Source organism: Argiope bruennichi, chromosome 9 (assembly GCF_947563725.1).
Source record: "Argiope bruennichi chromosome 9, qqArgBrue1.1, whole genome shotgun sequence".
NCBI lineage: Eukaryota > Metazoa > Arthropoda > Arachnida > Araneae > Araneidae > Argiope > Argiope bruennichi.
In genome coordinates this window covers 23,387,204-23,403,566 of record NC_079159.1, presented here as the reverse complement: position 1 = coordinate 23,403,566, position 16,363 = coordinate 23,387,204, and positions in this window count along the sequence as shown.

Sequence of the window (16,363 nt, the reverse complement as noted above, 5' to 3'; positions counted from 1 at the left end):
ATTCTGCTGACACAAGTATACGACTGGCTTTACTTCATACACCACTCGATGGTGCTTTAGTACTTGCCTCCAAAACTCAATGCACGATAACAATTCTTAATTTACACTTTACTTGAGCTCTACTCAACGCCTCCACTTCGCTGGATTGATTCAAACAATCCATCGTTGATTCATTATACGACTATATCCGAAAGACTTCGGCTTGGACAGCTGATCTTTTATAGCTTCCGAAATAAGGCAGATAAGGTTCTCATATAATCAAGCATAACTCGTCTCCTATAGGTCCTATCGCCAAAATTCTAGCAGATTATTTTCCATTCTAGATCCATTTTCCCGCCAAATTCGTCGCCAAGCTCTGGGGTCATTGATCCGACATTCATTTAGCATCCAATAGAGCTGATCGTGAAACGGTCTTTCCTAAGATTGGCCTAACTGTGCTGGAATTGAGCTGTTAAACATTACAGATTCGTGACAATATATTAAATGAAAATGCATTTTCCCCATTGCTGAATATATTTAGATTCTTCTGTTTAAATAAAATATAGCTATTAATACACATTCGATTTAATAGAAATCTTATTCACGTATAATCCTGCTCCGGAAATTTAAATTAGATTCGGGAACAATCCAAATTCTCTTTATTTCTTTATTTAATCTTATAACTTACCTAACATTAGCATTTAAAAATTCAGATCAATTAGAAAAGTGCTCAGTATGAAAGTTTACTAGCTGTGAAATTATTCCTTAAACGAAGAGATAATTGAATGTTTAAGAAAGGCGTTTTGTCATCATTTAAACACATTCTGGAGCTTTAATTTAAATATAGAGTTCCAATTATTATACTCTAATCCCTGTTCTCCCAGGAAACGTCTTTAAATTATCCCCAGCGTAGCAGATAATTGTCGTTGTTAAATGTGCAATAATTTTACCCATTTAATGACAATTCCGAGAATTTTTCTAACAATTAATAAGTTTCATCAAGTGAAATATATATACTTCAATTTAGCAAAGGGGTATAAATTGACGTTGGATTCTAATTATAATAAATGATATATTAATTTAAGACAAGATATTAAAGCCTAAATGTAAAAGACTTCATTTAATATTGTTAAATGTTTGTTGAGGGAAGTAAATTTCTGATTGAAATGATTGTTACGTTTTTAGAGGATGGTAGACTCTATTAATCAAATTATTGACTGAGATTTTTGAATTTTTTATGCATGTATAAGAAGAATATAAATACATCAACTGTTAAAAAAGTTTGAAACAAAATCGAAGATTAAAAAAATCTTAATAGTTTTTAAAAATTCAAAATATATCAGATAAATATTCTTTTTATGAAATGACTAATTTTTTTCTCTTATTTTTTTCCTTATTATGGAATAAAAATTCGTTTGGAACAAAACTGGTTATGATTTTGGGATTGAATTGAAAATTTAATTTTTTATACGATTAGTTTCAGTTATATTATGCCCGTTTCAAAGCAACACTAGGGCTATTTGGGGACGGAATTTATAATTTGGAGCCGCTGTCAGATAACCAGAAAGACACCTGATATGTCATCCCCCTCTCCAAACTTCCACATCCCACCAGTGGGAAGGCGTTTGACCCCGACGGATTTAACGTGCACCAGACTAATTCACTCGATGGCTCTTTGGAGGAATCGGGCCTCGAACCTGAAATCCTGCTATTCTGAAACCGAGACTTTACTACCAGGCCACCGCGACCCTACAATTATAGGCGAACCACAGAATTCTCACACGAAGTTTGTGTATTCCAAGAATTAAACTTCTTAACTATCTAAAAGAATTCAGAACAGTAATCGAATTTCTTATAAATGCTCAACAGGAAGGTTTATCATAAATTTTATACATTTCTTCAAATAAGGAAATGCCTGGAATATGTCAAGGACACTTGAATCTGAAAGGAACATTTATTTGAAAAAAAGTCATTAAAGTGTATTTACTTCTTTGAATACATTAAATATTCATTTTATTTAGTAAGATATTTTATAATACTATGTTAATTGCATATAAGTATCTATTTTATAATTGAAAACGTTGAAAAGAATTTTTTTTTTTATTTTGGTAATTTTTTTTCCAAAATTGTAAAATTGACCACCTTTTTAAAATATTCCTATTCTATAAACAGTGAAATTGTCTAGATCGGTAAAAATACCTTTGTTAGAAGAATTGAACTTAGAAATGGGAACCAAGCCCAAACAACGGAAATCATATGAATCCCAGAAGAAAAACTGTTTTGCACATTAGCTTTTTTAGTTGCTTTTATGAACTGCAACATTATTTAGTATGTTTAAAAATCTATTAACATAATAATGTATAAGGATATATTTCTATTTATTTTGTAATTGATACTAAAAGTTAATTTCGATTAAAAATTGAAATAAAATTTTTAAAATTTCCTATAACATTATGATAAATCAAGTATTTATTTTGTTAAAAATTATTTATATCTCTATTCAAAATAAAGGAGAATCAGTGTTTGTGTCTGTGTACGCTTGTCCGATGGAGTCTGCAGGTGAATCTACAACTATCAAACTAAACATAGATATACTTTGGCGAGCGAAATTGTTCAAAAATGTACAAAGTGCATAATCATTGCATAAAAATGATTTTTATACTATTTCAAAAATATATATAAAAAGTCTATTTATATAAATTTTATAAATTGCAGCAATAGATTCTATTGTTGCAATGAAAATCAATCTATCTCCATTGTTTTATGAAATATTTAATCCCGGATTTTTCTTGTTGAATGCCCAAAAGAAAGTTTCTCTTTTATTATCCGAACAGATTGAATGCCAAGTAAGAAATCGGAAGACAAATATCGTGAAATAAGATGACCAATTAATAATAGGATAGATTACGGAATTATAATTAGCCCTGGGGCTACATTTAATATACTCAAGACAATTATTACACTGGGGGCACCTCAGCTAAGAGGATGAGAAGCTGCGGGCGTGGTGGTTGGTTCTCCCACCCGGGTGGGTATCTCTTACTGATGACGGGACATGCTTCCCATGTGAAGGGTTGCACCATGGCCGGTGATGGCCCTTAGGACTCAGCTAAATTCTAGCAAATGCTGTTGCTGCTGTCCAGACATTCAGATTTTATCCGTATGCCTCAGTGCAGCTCAGAGTAGTCAATGTGTGATATTCAGGACAATTCAGATAGCTTTGGCTACGTAGTCGTTGGACATAACTATCGGAAAAGGGCAACATAATTAATAAAAGGAAAAGTTTAAATTACTTCGTTAAAGGAATCGTGGACATCGAGTTATGTGTAAGATATTTAATTGAAATTAAACTTAATATTCCTATTGAATCTGCATTTGTTAAAAGTTCTAATTAGTCTGTTATAATAACAAGATGAAGGTGAGTGTATGCGTTGCCGCTGTACCGCCGTTAACATATCATTTGACCCAGAATCACAAAATTTGGTAAATATACACTTTGGAGGATGGAAATGTGACCTTTCAAATGACTGTTTGAACTTTTCAATAGAATTTTAATTAATCAAAAATTAAATGAAAATTTGATATAATTTCACCGTAATTTCTAAATAATTTACAGAACAAAAATGAGATTTCATATCACCTCTAAGATGATTTCCAATTATATAAATTTTTTTTGTTGAATACATTTTTTTTATTACAGATTAATTCATAATATTTTAAGCATATTTTACAATTATTCCATTCGTGATGTGAAACTCAAATCGCTTTCGTTTGTTACTGATATAACATCCATTCAACCTGGGCTTTTGTTTCATTGCTTATGATCAAGATATGATTCGGTTTAGTTTTCTATGTTCAGAAGATTTCAGAATAAAAGTTATGAAATTTTGTTAATATTTAGAATCATTGCGGATTTCAAAATTAATTCATGACGGAATTATTTAAAATACGCATATTTTTATATACTACCGCTCTTCTTTGTGACATAATTGGATATATAAAAATATATAACTACAAATAAGGAAGTGCCTAATACAATGAACAAAACGATGCAAGGCTCATAAAATAATATGCTTTATATGTCTCTCAAAATCTGTAATTTAAGAGTATTTTACCGAGAAAACCATTAAGATTAAGATCATTAGTATTAAGATCAAGTTGCACAAAATATTTAATTAAAATTTTGAGAAACAATTAATTAGTTGAAAGCCAAAGGAGGTTAGTATAAAACAAACGTGTCAGTAGAGTTGAAAAAACAAAGAACAAATTGGCGGAAACATGTTTTTAACAACTATCTAAAAGAAGAAATAAAATAAATTACAAATCGCCTTTGGAAATGAACCGGTTATAACGACCATTTTTTATTCGTCTAGTCGTTAGAAATATTAAATAGAATTCATCTTCTTTAGCATTCAACAATGGAAGAAAACCAATGCAAATAAATATTGGATGACGCATTGAAAATGGTTTGAGCTTCAGGTCTACAAAGTAATCTTTTGTTGGAAATAAGGGAAAAAATAATTTTTAAAAATTTCTAAAATGCAAGAAGATTCTGCACGACTACTGAATTAGCATTAAAATTAAAAAATAAAATATTTTTTCGAAATTATTAAATGTGTAAAATAAATTTTTGTGCAAAATATTGTAGGAAGTTTTGGCGGGTAAACGCCAAAATTCAGCTTAATTTTTATTTAATAATAATAATAAAAAATCCTTCACACAGGTGCACATACTCACCCTCAAAGAGTATACATACAAAGTTTCATAGTTCACACATACACACACACACGCACGCACGTACGCTCACATCAATTATTAGCCGAGATAATTGATGCAATTTGATCGATATGTAGGGCAACTACAATGCCACACAACGCAATCTAACACATAGTTATTCCCTGTTAATGAACAATTTTATAACAAAAAAAAATCTCACTTTATTCTTCGAAGCTTTTATAATTTCTAGATCATAAATTTCTTAAAGCAGTCTCTTTTCACCGGAGATTATTATGTAATCATCAGAGAAAGCTTCCACCATATGGTCTTCTTTCATTTTCAGACTTATTTGAGGACCTACAAATAATTTCCAGGTGCAGTTCAGTTATTTTCAATTGCAGCCATTTATTATATAAAGATGAGTGGAAAAATTCATTAATACCAAAATTCAATTTTTGCATTTTATAAATGATATATATATATATATATATATATATATATATATATATATATATATATATATATATATATATATATATATATATATATTTCATTTATATTGATATATATATTTTAATTTTTGAACAAGAATGTTTTAGTGCTTCGAAGTATAGTGAAGAAAAGCTAATAGGCATTTTAGATCTATCTTTTTTTGTCAACCGAATGAAAATAAAATTGCAGATGGAACTGCGATTTAAATAACAAAATCATATATTTATTTTATTTGTCTAAGCCACTGAGCTTTTGAGTTATGGCATTTTGATGCACTCGAATGTACAAACCTTCATTTTAAAGGATAAAATGGTGTACCAAATTTTATATATCTACTTTTTAGATTTCTAAGTTATCGCGCACTTGCACTTGGACAGCCAAAAGAATTTCTTCTGAACTGAGTTTAACAAAACTTGATTGAAATATACAAATCTAGTGTAATGACCACGTACCAAATTTCATCATATAGGTCAAATAATTTATAAAATTATAATGTTTTCAGACAGACAAGGTGACAGATATAATTTAAAAAATTGCGTTTTTCGAACTCAGAGAAGTCAGAGGCCCTTTGATTCTTAAAAATCGGGAATCAGAAGTTTTCAACGATTAGAATATTTTCTCTTCATATCATCGTATACGAAAAAAAAAGTAGATTAATTTATCTTCAAAGATGTATTATTTTGTGGTTTCATGTAAACCGCAGGAAATCGCAAATAAGACCAAACGATTTAATCTGCTGACAGTATAAGCAAGAAAATCTAAAGGAATAATAAATGTAAAGCTGCAAATCCTATTCCAGTCTACCAGCATTCGACAATTCAGTTTGTTAATGTGCAGTGAGGCATACTGGGGTGTAAATGGAACACAAACTAGTTCAGACAGGAGACAGTATTTCTGTCTCTTTCGGGGAAACATGGTTTCATGTTATTTCCCGTTCGTAGACGCTACTAAATGGAACAAGAAAACAAAATACTTTTACCAGAGAGATAGAGGAGAAGATGAATACAGATCTTCATTTCATAAGAGTTTGTTTATTTGTTGTTCTTAGAGAAGTTCTTTGGTTCTTATACGATTGAATAAAGTGGATGCTTTTATTTATAAATTATTATTTCTTTTAAGCTGAATTTGTGATATATATATATATATATATTATTCAATTATTAACAAGCCACCTTTGGCAACGAATTCTGAATCGTCTGAAATTCTGGTGTTATTCTAATTAATTTTTTAAACATAACTTGATACACTTGGTAATTTCAAAAAAAATATTTTTAATTAAAAATAAAGAAATTGAAAGAGAAAAGCGTAAATCGGTATTTTGGTTATTTGTAGTGGTTCAATCTTGGTTGATATGAGTTTTTATAATTTTGCCGAGCTGAAGCACAAAAAATCGTAACTGATTGCATTTTCTAACATCTAGTTGAACATTGTCTTTCACAATGCTGTAATTTAATTTTTCATTGTTAATGCACTTATTACATGATAATTTTATGAAGACCATCTACATGTTAGCTGACAGAATAGCAGTAACAAGAAGCTTGAATAGCAAGTGCAATCATTCGGCATATAAGGTTTATTTTTTAATGCACTTAATATCTAAGTTGGCAATATTTATGAATCCCCTCCAGGGAAAAAAGTCAAATCTAATAAAACCAGAAAGAAAAAAAATGCATCTCGATATTGTCAAAGAACATGAAAGTATTAACAGAATTTTCATTTCTAGAAGACATGATGAAAAGGGCTTTCTTTTCATTGTAGTAATAAAAAGTATCGTTGCAAATTTTGCAGAAATTGTTTTTTAAAAGTTTATAAATAGACCAAGGAAAACATTTTACAACAATAATAATAATAAAAAAATACTTAGAGATCAATTTATCATGAAACATTACTATAATTTGTTGCTTTGAACTAGAGGTTTCAATCTGCTTTTAATTTTTATTTACAAGTAACTCCTAATATATATATAAAAAAAATTAGATATTTTTTTTATCTGCAATATTATTTCCTGTGCAATTAGATTTTCAGTAAGAAAGAGCCATCGGAGATTTCAGATCAGTAACCCTCGGTCTTTGCGACCACTTTGCGATTTTGGTAACAAAAATGAAGGTTCTCAAATACACAAGATATTTATTTGGCAATATCTCTATTAAGAGCCAATATTTGAAATTCTTCTAGAAGATTCGATTCTGCGTTCAGGGGACTATGAAAATGCGAGGAAAGGCTATAGTTAGTGAATTTTATGAATTCTCTCTTTTTAGTGTGATTACGGAGCGTGCTCTGTTGCTGCAATCTGAGTGATATTGTGCTGAGCTTAGTATGAGCTGCTGGTACTCTTTTTGAGAGGTCGTGTTTTCGTTTTTTCTTGTGAACTAAAGCATCGTTATCCATCATCGAGTTTGCTGGAATTCTAACCGACATTCATGAGATGGATTTCCTATGACAGTACAATACGCCCTGGCAGAGTTGGATAACAATGTAATGATTACTTCTGATCTGAAACTGCAAGTCATTTCCTTGAGTATTATTCTGAAAACATTTTTGTTTGCTTTTAGAATGAGTATATTTCATTTCCGTCTGTCAATAAGATAAATTCATTTTAAGTAATTTTTTCTGCTTTTCTCATTCCTTAGTGAGACAAGCCTAAACTGAACCATAAATGAGTGATTTTGTAATATTTAAGGGGATTTGTTCAATAAATAAAGTGAATAACGAGACTCTTCTTCAGGACTGGAAATTTATTACTTTCATTAAATATAATAATTTTTCATATCATGCATAAAATATCGAAATCTTCTCAATTTTTTAAAATTTTTTGTTATTTATTGCTTGTGGCTTTGTTTATGGAAATGAAAAGTTAGAAAGTTTTAATTCTGTGATTGTTTTATACAAAATGTTTTTTAAATGAGTTTCATTAAATGTAAAATGCTAAAATGTACAATTGATGCTGTTCATTTCCGGATCCCGGTACTATCACCTTTTGACGATTCTGTCTTGCTAAGGGATGAAATGCAAAAAGATGAGCGCACAGAAATTCGTCATATTTTCACCTTGATTACTGCCCCATTAGATACTTTTTATATTATTTTTTTTCAAGTGTATGAGACCACCATCTTTTCTCACACCCCGATTTCGATTGAATAAACGCATCTTGACTCATGCGCAAAAGTGAGGAGGGTCTTCGAAACTACGAATGAAGAGTACACAGAACAGCACTTAAATTGTTAGTTAATATTAAATTTTGAATTATATTCAACAAATGAATGACCGTTTGCCGATCTGTACTTTCGCATATGCGTAAACAGGATAAATAAAAAAGAAATGCAATAATTTAAATAAATAAAATTTGACATGAGATCTTGATACTAAAATTGTATTTTTGTACCAAATTTTGATTTCAACCGGTCGAGAAAAAGGCGACAAAAGTGCAATTTTGATTTTTTTATCAGGTGATCACATGATGCTTTTTTTCTTGTTTGAGGTTTTTGAAGCCACAAAATGCACGGCTTGAAAACTGGTGATTTATTGTTTTCGAGGTATCAATTTTTCGCTTTTAGGGTTATTAAAAATTACAAAAAAGGTTGTTACATTTGGCGACTTAGTTCCAACAAAAAGTTACAACGTGGCACGAATGTTCGTCATGTACCCGATTCTAATGTCTGGCTAATAAATGGCAGGGTCGTAAGAAGTTATCGTTTGAAGAGGTTCAGAGAAGAAAATGGGAATGAACGCGAAACAAGTGAAGCAAGGAGAAGTGTCGGAAGTATATGTAACTTTTTAAAAAAATTTCAATTTTTCTTGCTGGCAAATAAAGGTTTGGAGCTCTAACGATTTTGAGATGGTCAAAATCCATCGCCTTTTCTAAGTGTTGGTGATTGCGACATATGAATTGTGATGTTTTTCTGTCGGATTAATACCACGTGACTTAAAAAAGTAACGGTCTCAGATGATAAATTTGCGATAGCAGATTTCATTTTTTTTAAATATATTTATTTATGAAGTTTTTATTTTTTACGAACACAAAAATCTCATGTGCGGAAAAAAATGCCTGAACCCTCATGGCGTTCAAGACTTTCACAAGGCCCACAATTTCATTAAGGATAACGCCCTTATTAAAAAGTATATGATAATATTTATACAGAGACCACTCCCACAGGTTTTTAATGAAAAAAGCTGTGGTTAATGCTTTTTTGGCTTTACTCTGACCACTGAAACATCCTAACTTCTATCAATCGTTGGGCGAAAATTCTACAAAAAATTTCAATAAATAAATAATAATTAATTAAATAACTAACTCTAAATTAATATTTATGGATAAAATGAAATATAATTGAAACTTCTTCTAATATAAGCGAATTGTAAGAAATAACTGTCACTGTTCCAAGGTGATAAATATAAAAGAATGGTTTCAATTAAGATTATTCGAAAAGATGGGTTGGGTTTATTCGATCTTCTCACAAGTTTTACGCCTTTATTCTTTGAGGACACGATCGAAAATCTTATTACATCCTCCATGAAGGGTGGATAAAGATGGGAAAACAACTGTCGAACAGTTTCTTATCTGTTTAGATTGTGCTAATTGAATAAGCACCGGTTTATTGGATGTAAAGGATGAAATTTCCGGCATTAATGCAGTTACCGCCCTCTTTGTCTTTTGGTTGAGTATTCACCGAAGGTTGTTCGTAGAAGATAAAGGTGAAAATACACTTTCCTGTAATGCTCGGGTGCTTAGATGAAAAAGTTAATGAAAGATATAATTTGCTTGCAGTATTGTTGAGTTTTGACTTCTTTTACAAAGGTGGTTTAATTCACTGGAATCTGTTTATATTTTAAAGCATTAGATAATGATAAATGGGACTTTGTAAGATGATACTATTATGAATTTTTAATGATTTTTTTTGAAGATTCTATGAAAATTTATTATGCAGTAAATTTTATTTATGCACAAAAGTGGAATGGATAAATAAGTGATAGCCTATATATAAAAAAAATTCTTATATGTGATGATGATGATGTCATGTCTGCGTTACCATGGAAAGGGGTTGCAGTAGCTTCTGAGGGTAAAGACCCTTGAGCACCCAAGGACAGAAGTCTGACTTTTTACTCATATGAAGATGAAACTCACACACCTTCGCTTGCACAACCCCGTTTTACAGGGGGGCACATTCACACATTTCACAGATAGAACACAGAACAACCATGCCCGAACCGGAACTCGAACCCAGGAAGCCCAGATCACGAGGAAGACACGCTACCCCTATGCCAGGACGCCGGCAATTATTATATGTAAATTTAATGATAACACATATAAAAAAGGAAGGTTTAAGAGATACAGATTTCATACACAGTTTCGCAAGTACTAGGGATACATTAAATAAATAATTAAATGCCATCAGAATATCTTTACATTAATACAAAAGGGAATATATGTCTATTGGTTCTTCTTAAGATAAACCACTGGATTTAGGAATTTGGAATGTCTTTAATATGGAGAAGGAGAATGATAATTTTGGTCAAGTTTTTATATTTTAATTAGGATTTTCTAAGGAAATGAAATATCTTTCCGCAATAACTTCAGAAAAAAATTTTATTAACGGATTTTACACCGTCTTAAATTTCAAAGAGTTACCTTATCAATCATACAAGTTTGGTTTTCGTACACTTTTTACCTGATTTTTAACAATTTTTAAAATAATAATTCAATTCTATTGTTTTTCTCATTGTTTAAGTTACGACAAAAAGTGTTTTTTTTGGACATTAAAACTTCACCATAGCTTTATTTCGTAATAAGAACAATCAGTCAAACCCTCAAAACTGTTTAATTTTTTTTATTATTCGTCTGAAGCAAATAAAAGCTCGCTTCATAATTTAGTGCTTCTAAATTTCCACTGCAGTCAATTCTTTTGGAGTTCTTTAAATTTTAAAATGTTTATTAACTTTTATTATTTAACTAGTATATAATGTATTTCTACGAATCTGTAATGTTGCTTCCCAGCACAGTAAGTTACATCATAAGAAAGACCGCTTCACGATCAACTCCTCAATCGACAAATTTTGGGTACCATCTGGCGACAAAATGGATGATACTAGAACCTTCGAGATCTTTGGCGAAGATTTAAAAGGAGTCGAGTTATGCATGATTGTTTGAGAACCTTCTCTGCCCTTCTCCAGAAGCTATAAAAGGCCGCCAGTCCAAGCTGGAGTCAGTAGAGTAGTAGTTTAGAGAAACATAGCGAGTCAACGGCGAATTAGTTGGATCAGTCTAGCGAAGTGCAAGTGTTGAGTGGAACTCAAGCAATTGGTGAATTGAGTTGTTAGCCGTGTATTGGAGTTTATTATAGAAGAAGCATCGAATTTGTGCGTCGAGTAGCTAGTCGTACAGCAGTGAGTTGGTAGTTGGGTACAGCTAAAGCGAGGTGACAGTGGAGAATTGCAGGCGTTTGGATAGACCATAGAGAATAGCTATGACGATTCCCTCCTCCTGCAGAGTTCTGTCTGTCCACTTTTAGTGCTTTGGTTGTTGTTTACTACAGATTACTACTTGTGTGCTGCTGTTTGTTCTAAGTATGCTACTGTGTTTTGCTTGTATGTGTCTCAACTGTGTTTAGTTGTGCATTCGTGTCTTTGTGATAATAAACGTCGCCATTTCTTATTGAGTTCTGTTGGACTGTGTTATACCATATACTCACTACAAGTGAACCCGTTGACTTTACGGACTGTGAAGGAATTTCCGTAACAGTATATATGTGCTACGTTTGTAACCTTGGATTAAGTAATCTGGTTTGGAGAGTGGCTACAATGTTATCATTTGACATATAGTCCCAATGAATAAGATTATTAAACCCATTAATACGATCCAAAGGTCAAATATTTGAATAAAAGACATGAAGGCAAATTCCAAATGCCTCATATTCACAAAGAATTAAAGAATAAAATGAGAAAAAAATATTCCATCATGGAGTTGAATTCAAAACAGCACTATAGCAGAAAGTACAATCTTGTGAAGGATCTCAACTAATATACCCCCCCCCCCTAATATAACCCGAAATGTAACCTCTTACTTTTGATCCAATTCAATTTTGCATTCGTATTTAAAGTTCCATTCAAATATACTCTATCTTTAACGGTTTATACTTTTTTTACTTCATTTTCCTCCATTTTAAGCTTATTTATGCGCATATGTAATGTGCTAAGCCCAGTGGGCTCATTGTGAAGTAAGAATTTTACAGCAAAATTTACATTATAATAGCGGGGTAGGAGGAATAGTTCTTTTTCCACCTTTACTTTCTTTTTGGATTTTTGCTTCAACTATAAATCTAATATAATTCGAAGAATGACATATGCAACTTTAAGTTAAAAAAATTCTTCAAATTTCGTCCGCGTCTGATTTTGAGAAATTTCTCTCTTTTTCTGGAATGGGTTTTCGTTGTCAAATGTATTTATTAATGTTCTTTCAACCAGAAAAATTTATTTTTCATAAATGTCAGAATAGTTAATAGTTGCAAAATATCTGAGGGAAGAAAGGGAATTCCAGATTTTAGAGTACATTTCATGCTTAAAAAGTTAATTTTTTCATTCAAGTTTTTGTAACTTCTTGTGGAATTCAAGATTCTATTTAGGAATGACAGACGATTTATTTCATTTCAATCTTTCCTCCGATATTTTCAGTTATTTTCTTTTATGCTTGTGGAGATGAAAACTATATTTTTTGGAATGTTATCTCCGGTTCAAATAAAAAAGATAAATGAATTTAACTATTTTTTAAGTAGTTTTTATTTTGCTGTTTCAGATCATGAAATAAAAACAACATATGAGAAGGTATTTTGAATATTAATATATTGGAATATTTTTTCCATCTTATTAGTAATGATTCCTTTATAAAAATTTGCAATGTTAGATTCTTTTAGTATTGTCAAGAATACAATTTTTTTCTTATTATTTGCCTAATTATGAATGTTAGCGTATTATTAAGACGAAATATTTCCTAGAAAGAAATTTTTGTATTCACTTAAATACAAAAATCATATTCATGCACTTAAGCTAATTTTTTTTTGTAAATTTCAGCCAATTTTTTTAATTTTCTGTTAATTAACTGTTGCAAACATAACCTTTATAATTCGTAGCAATTTATTTCAACATTTTTAGTTTATTTTGCTTTATTATTTTAATTAAAATTTTCAAAATTGCTGACTTTCATGAAAAATCTATTTTATTTTCAATTCTTAAGTTTTTGTTTTTACATTCTGTAAAACGAAATGCAAAACTAACAGTCTTTAGAACATTAAAAAATCGCTATTTTAATAGATATTGATATTTCAAAAAAATTTACGTTAAAAATCAAACACATTTGCGAACCATATACAGTGGCTCAAAAAATTGAGAGTACACCTTACTTTTATTTGATAAATCCGACTTTCAATATAAATAGTACATTATCGGGAAGTGCAAACATGTTTTTATCTTTACACATAACAAATGGTTTAATTTAGAGTAAAAATAAAGAAAAATCAACAAAAAACTTCAAAATTGAAAAGTTTTAAAAGCACTCTAAATAAACATACGCAGAATTTTGCCTCAAAAAATTGAGAATATACCAATGAAATTCTTGTAATATATCGCATAGAAAGAACGTGAACCGATTCGACCGATTTTTGGTGGTATCTGAAAATCTTTTAACCCATTCTTCTTGCATCACTTGTTTTAAATGGGGGTTTGCTTCTAATTATGTGTTTTTGGACCACTATTTGGAGTGTGACCCACAGATATTCAATGGTATTGATGTCGGGGTACTGTGGTGGTGTGTGTAACTGCTGTTTACGATGAAAAAGACACCATATTTTGACGTTACGTGCATTCTGTTTGGGGTCGTTGTCTTACTGAAAAATGAACCTTCCATCTAAACTCAAGTTTTTAGTACTTTCCTTTAGATTGCTGCGAAGTATATCCAAGTAAATGATATCGTTTATAATGCCATCTATAAAAATTAAATTTCCTACCCCGGATGAAACCTTGCAACCTCAAATCATGACGGAGTCACTATCATGTTTAACTGTAGAACGTAAATTTTTTGGATCCTAAGCAGTATCAGGCTTTCCCCAAACTGTACGATGGCTGTCACTGCCAAAAATGTTGAGTTTTCTTTCATTACTAAATATAGCTTTCTTCCAAAGGTTATTGGTCTTCAATTGATGAGTTTCTGAAAACTTTAAATGCTTTTTCTGAATTTGCAAGCTGATGAACGATTTCTCTCTAACAATGCGACTTTTATATCCAGCTTGTCTAATGGCATTTCGCAAAGTTTCAGCACTTACACTTTTGTCTATGATTTGAAAAGCTTCTGAAACAAGTTGGATGAACCATATGTTCGCAGCAATCTAAAGAAAAGTGTTAAAAATTTGGATTTAGATGGAAATTCCATTTTCCAGCAGGACAACGACCCTAAACAGAATGCACATATAGTGCCTTTTTCATTGTAAACAGCAGTTACACACATCAATTGTAAACAGCAGTATCCCAACATCAATGCCATTGGATATTCTTGGGCCATACTCGAAACATTGGTTCAAAAACACAAAATTAGAAACAAAATCCCTTTAAAACAAGTGGTGCAAGAAGAATGGGGTAAAATATCATCAGATACCATTAAAAATTGGTCGAATTGTTACCATGACGTTTATTGGCCATTTTAAGAGCCAAAAGACATGCAACTTAATAGTGACACTTAGTTTCTATGAGTGATATTGCAAACATTTCATTGGTGTATTCTCAATTTTTTGAGGCTAAATTCTGCTTATGTTTATTTAAAACGCTTCTAAAACTTTTCAATTTAGAAGTTTTTCGCTGATTTTCCTTTATTTTTACTCTAAATTAAACCATTTGTTATGTGTAAAAATAAAAACCTGATTGCACTTCCCGGTAATGTTTCATTTATATTGAAAGTCGGATTTATCAAGTAAAAGTAGGTGTACTCTCAATTTTTTGAGCTACTGTATGTATATTTTCCGGTTTTCTAAAACACACTATTACTGTAAAGAGAGGCAGATGAACATAATTTAGAATGTAATATTTTTCGCCCAAAAAAAATAAAAATAAATATGAATTTTCATTCAAAACTATCAAAGGCAAGACGCCTAAATTCATTTGTAATAAAATTTCGAGAAACTAATATATTTATATAAAATACCGCCATTAATTTTTAGTTGATTTTATTTTATTAATCATTTCGTATATTCATTTTTGCAAACAAATTAGAGAATTAGAAACAAAATCCGACTAATTTTTTCTAAAATAAAAAAAATCAACTTTTTTTAATTTATAAAATCATTATATGCAAAAAAAAACCCAAAAAAACATTAAAAACGTTGAAAAATTCCCTATAAAAATTGTTATTACTCAGTTTGAACAGAAGTTCGAAAGCTGAAACAGAAACAATTCGAAAAGTCTGGGAATGACTTTGTTACGGAAAATGTCTTCTGAAATGGGAAAAATACCAGGATTTCCGATAACATTCTTCTTGCAGTAAATAATAATATAATGCCAGTTATTATTCCTTATTTGTTTCAACAATTCCTAAAAATAGTTTAATTTAGGTTGTATTGCTTTCATAAATATATTTAGAATATCAACATATTATTTAGAATATAAACTTAGATTATCAACATATTATTTAGAATATAAACTTAGAATATCAACATATCATTTAGAATATAAACTTAGATTATCAACATATTATTTAGAATATAAACTTAGAATATCAACATATCATTTAGAATATAAACTTAGATTATCAACATATTATTTAGAATATAAACTTAGAATATCAACATATCATTTAGAATATCAACTTAGTATTATATTCAGCAAATATGTTTCCAATTATCACTAAGAAATAACTTTATATCTCTGCACAATCGCAAAACAATGTAAAAATTTAAAAAAAAATGGAGAGAAATAGAATAACATTTTATTAACATATGTTAACAACTTTTAATTTTACGTTATGGAATGTGCAAACCCAATTTAAACTTCCAAAAGGCTCTAAACGAAACAAATTTCCAACCTTTATAATCAATCACTATTCTTGAAAAGTTGAAAGTATTTCGCTGGTACTCCAGATTACTTTAGAGATCAGTATTCAAAAGTATCGATGCTTTCTTTCAAAATTCCACATCTCTTATCTCAG